This window comes from Pseudochaenichthys georgianus, chromosome 5 (assembly GCF_902827115.2).
Source record: "Pseudochaenichthys georgianus chromosome 5, fPseGeo1.2, whole genome shotgun sequence".
Classification (NCBI taxonomy): Eukaryota; Metazoa; Chordata; class Actinopteri; order Perciformes; family Channichthyidae; genus Pseudochaenichthys; species Pseudochaenichthys georgianus.
In genome coordinates, this window is record NC_047507.1 from 4,578,296 (window position 1) to 4,583,010 (window position 4,715).

Sequence of the window (4,715 nt, forward strand, 5' to 3'; positions counted from 1 at the left end):
TTAATGTGTATAATATCAGTTAAAATAAGTGCTTCAACATAGTTAACATTGCAGGAAAGCAATATATTAGACGTTAATTACTTTGTCAGGCTTAATATTTAATGTTTAAATAAAGGTCCGTTTTTCTGTTTTGCACCTCCTCCTATTAATATCTTTGTACATCCTGCACTAAACTGTTTTATTGTAGAGATCACTTATAGTATCTTCTTGATTTTTTATATTTCTATATTTATACTTTCCCCCTATGAAAGTATGTACTCTTAATATTTTTTTAATCAAATATAACACATACAAACAATAATTCAATAACGTGCTTTAACCACTAGGAGGTGCACACAAGGTGCACACAGCCATAACAACTTTGTATTATTAGTGTGTATGTACAACATCTGAAGATGTATAGTTTTATGCATGCTTTCACATCATTTTACAGCATATTGCTATACTATTTCAGACTCAGTATTTACATTCAAAGAAAATCAGTAATATCTTTAAAAACTACAGTCCTTTTCTATCAGCTGTGCACCGTTATGGTGTAAATATAACCTATCTATGAATTAGATCAAATGTAAAAGTCGGCCGAATTAGTGTTGATACTGCAAGGAGACGTATTGTGTGAATAGAAATTGAAGATGCCGTTTAATTGTTGATATATTTATGATCCACATCAAGTATTCAGTTTCGGCGCCATTTCTTCCAGTTTTTCCAAAGGTCTTCTCATCAGGGCTCTCTAAATAAAGAACTACGGCATATCTGTAATATGTAATGCAGCCGAACCGTGTATTACAATGCCGTTATGTGATGACTTTCAAAGAGAAAAGCAAGAGCACTCGGAATTAAGTATTATTTTATACTTTTAAAATGTTTTCCGGATTTCATATAATATAAACACCAACTCCCAGCATGCATTGCGGCTAACACATCCAATCAGAGAGCTTAAAACCATAGCTGAGGATCTTGGGTAATCCCTCGAAATGCCTACGTCTGTTTCCGGTTATATTTATTTTGAAATGCAGTTCCTGACGGATGCCAAAAAAGCCCGAGATTATGGAATCAAACCAATAAATAAAAGCAAGGATAATTGTGTGTTATTGGTGAGTAAATAACAGTGTGTTATTTTGAAAAGAATAACAAATTAGAAGGAAAAAAATATTTAAAAAATACAGATTTCAGTATCCTGAGGCTCTGAGCCCCATTTATTTTCCTCACAGACGGCAACAAAAGTCCGAAATTATACGATTTAAAATAAAAGCAATAACTGTGGCTTGATATTGAGTAAGAACATGTTTTTATGAACCACACAGCTTCCGGTCTTCCACGACCCGACCGGAGAAAAAGACGTGCTGCAGCCTGCAGGCACGAAACACATTACCAGTAGAAATACATTGCTTTTAAAATCGTGCTGTGCAACACGAAAAAAAGGGGCAAATCGTGTTGGTGAACACGAATCAATAGATTAAAAATCATGTTGGTGAACACGAAATGCCGTGAAACTGGGTTGAAATGAGGCACTCATCATCTCACATCTTGAAAATTAAAATAGAAACACAATTTATTACAAACTCAACCTGTTTCTTGACTTTCTTTTAATGCGTTTTCTTTCCTCCTTCGAACTTCCATTTGTGCATTCAACACATTGAGACTTAGTCAAAAACAGAATATCCAACAAATATCTAGAGCAAAGTCTACATTCTCGTGCAGAGAAATATCAGTTGAGGTTAACAGAAATCCTCTTGAGCAGTGACAGCCTCCATGGCTAACAGACACAGGAAGGAGCGCCGCCTAAAGAAACTCCAACATCTACAGAACAACTCATGAGAAGATGTTAAAGCACATCCCATGTTTGATTGACAGCTGATCTCTGTGCAGTGAAGACATGAACAATCAGCTCTCAGCAACAATGACGCAATGAGTTTAAGAAGTACAAGAGTTCCTCAAATGACTTCAGGCTATTTCAGTTTACACAATTCAGCTGTGGCTCCATAACCATGAAGCCGAACTCCAACATGGAGAGGCTGAGTGAATGTGGTCTGGACTCTGTGGAGGAGAGTCATGGTTTCAGAGACGCTGTAGAAGGACAGAACACCTGCTCTGTGATCCAGGTACACTCCTACTCTGGAGGACAGAGGACCTGAGACGGGAGTTTTGATGTTGTTGTGACAAAAGTAATAACTGTTGTGAATATGTTAAGAACCCAGCTCTGGAGGTGGGCTCTGCTGCTGACGGTAAAACATCCACTTCAGTCGGTGAGACGCTGGTCCATTCCTCTCTCAGGACGTCCTGTAGTTTGTCTCTGACTGCTGACAGGGCCGCCGTCACGTCCTCAAAGTAGCTCAGAGGACGGATGTTGATGCTGGATGAGTGTGTAGGTTCACTGAGAGGTAACAGAGAGGGGTAGTTGAGCAGAAACTGGGTGTGATCCTCTGTGTGAGACAGCAGCTTCAGCTCAGCGTCTCTCCTCTTCAGCTCCCTGATCTCCTGCTCCAGCTTCTCCTGGAGCTCTTTGACTCGACTCACTTCAGTTTCCTGCTGGGATCTGACCTGCTGCTTCACATCAGAGCTTCTCTTCTCCATGAGACGGATCAGCTCAGTGAACGTCTTCTCACTGTCCTCCACTGCTTTATCAGCAGAGCCATTGACGGCCTGCACCTCCTGCTGAAGCAGCTTCACCTCCTTCTCTCTGTCCTGGATTCTCTGCTGGATGTTTTGTCGACTCCCCTCCAGCTCTCTCTGCCTCTCAGTCCTTTCCGCTGCAGCCAAAACTGTGTCGTTGTGTTCGTCCACAGAGCAGAGATAACAGATACACTGCTGATCAGTGCGGCAGAACATCTTCTTCACCTCCTCGTGACGAGAGCACATGCTCTCCAGGAGCTTCTTGGAGGGCTGCATCAGCTTGTGTTTCTTAAAGGCAGGTGATTCATAGTGAGGCTGGAGGTGTCTCTCACAGTATGAGGCCACACACTGCAGACAGGACTCCAAGGCTTTCCGTTTTCTCCCAGTACAGGAATCACATCCCACGTCTTCAGCTCCAGCATAGCAGAGATCAGCAGGAGCAGCTTGGAGTCCAGTCTTCTTCAGCTCCTCCACTAAAGCTGCTAGCATGGTGTTCTTCAGCAGGACAGGCCTCGGTGTGAAGCTCTGCCTGCACTGAGGTCAGCTGTGGATCTTCTTCTCATTCTCTTTATCCCAGTGAGCTTTAATACACTTCATGCAGTAGCTGTGTCCACAGGAAGTCGTCACCGGATCCTTCAGTAGATCCAGACAGATGGAACAAGAGAAGGTCTCCCGGTCCAGCTGAACTCCTCTCTGCGCCATTTCACCTCTCAGTGGCAGCGAGTGTCTGAGCTTCACTTCCTGAGAGCTGAAACTATGTGAGCTGTGATCTGAACAGCATGTGTGTGAGCAGTGAATGTGGCTGTCAGCTCTTGTACTTTACCCACATGTTGGTTACGCCCATCCTCTGGATCTAAAGGGGAGGAGCCAGGAAATACAGAGTGGAGCTGGCTGTGTCTGAGAGCAGGACGAAGAGGGAAGGCTCATCAGACTCTGACTCATTCCAGGAGGAGGAGCAGACACTCTGAAGTGTTCCCTCATTTACAAACGGAGCCTCGCTTACAACTTGCCCTACATTTGAAAACAGTCATCAGCTGTAAAATATTATTTTTAAATTCAGGCTGTTGTAGCTCAGGGCTCCAGACACATGGTAGCAGTGGTGTAAGAAGTACTCAGATATTCTACTGAAGTAAAAGTAGAAATACTACGGGGTAAAAATACTCTGTTGCAAGTTACAAAAGCATTGGTATCAAAATATACTTAAAGTACCAAAAGTAAAAGTACTCCTTATGCAGAAAGGCCCTTTTCAGAATATTGAGTTGCTGGGTTACTATAATGATTATTGATGTGTGTTATCACAGTTAGTAACAGTAGAGCTCATTTGAATAACTTCATGTCCTGCTGCTGGATATGTTATCCTATACATAACTGTCAAGGTGTATTTAATAATTGATTTATATTTTGAATGAACTACTAGTCTATATCTAAGTAGTAACTTCAAGCTGTGAAATGAATGCAGTGGATTAAAAAGTACAATACTGTCTTCTAAAATGTAGTTCAGTAGAAGTCTAAAGCAGCATAAACTGAGACGTATTGGCATCAACCACTACTTGCTGCGCGTAATGTCCCATTTTAGAATCATATATATTGAATTACTGGATTATTCCATTTTGTATAGATTAATGTGTTTGTTACATCCCTAATAAAGTGTAGGGGAAATGGAGACAGTAACACACAACAACCAATAACAGTCAGGGTGAAAATTAACACAAGTTTATTTATTTACAATCTAAGAAAATGCCAACAAATGTTCTTTAAGTGAGGAGACAAAGAAGAGGTTGCCAAATTAAATGAATATAACAAAACTCAAACAAAAAGCCCTCACTATCTGTTCTACTAACAAGGAAACAAAACAACTACAGGGTGGCAACAATCTACTAACCTAGTGTGTCTAACAGAGTTGACCTACGTGAGGAGAGGTCGAGGGAACCCCAAACTTACCCAAATCCTCCCCCTCCCACCACACACACATTTAACAATACTAAACACAAGGTGGCAGAATAATGACCAAATCTATCAGAGACCACTGCATTTGTTACTTCTAGGCTGGATTATTGTAACTCTTTATTATCAGGGAGTACCAAGAAGTCAGTCAAGTCGCT

The 4,715-nt window shown here is 41.2% G+C and overlaps 1 pseudogene; it reads right to left on the minus strand.

Annotated features, from left to right (window-relative positions):
- Positions 1 to 1,859: 1,859 nt before the first annotated feature.
- LOC117447221 (E3 ubiquitin/ISG15 ligase TRIM25-like) lies at positions 1,860 to 3,392 on the minus strand (annotated as a pseudogene).
- Positions 3,393 to 4,715: the final 1,323 nt, after the last annotated feature.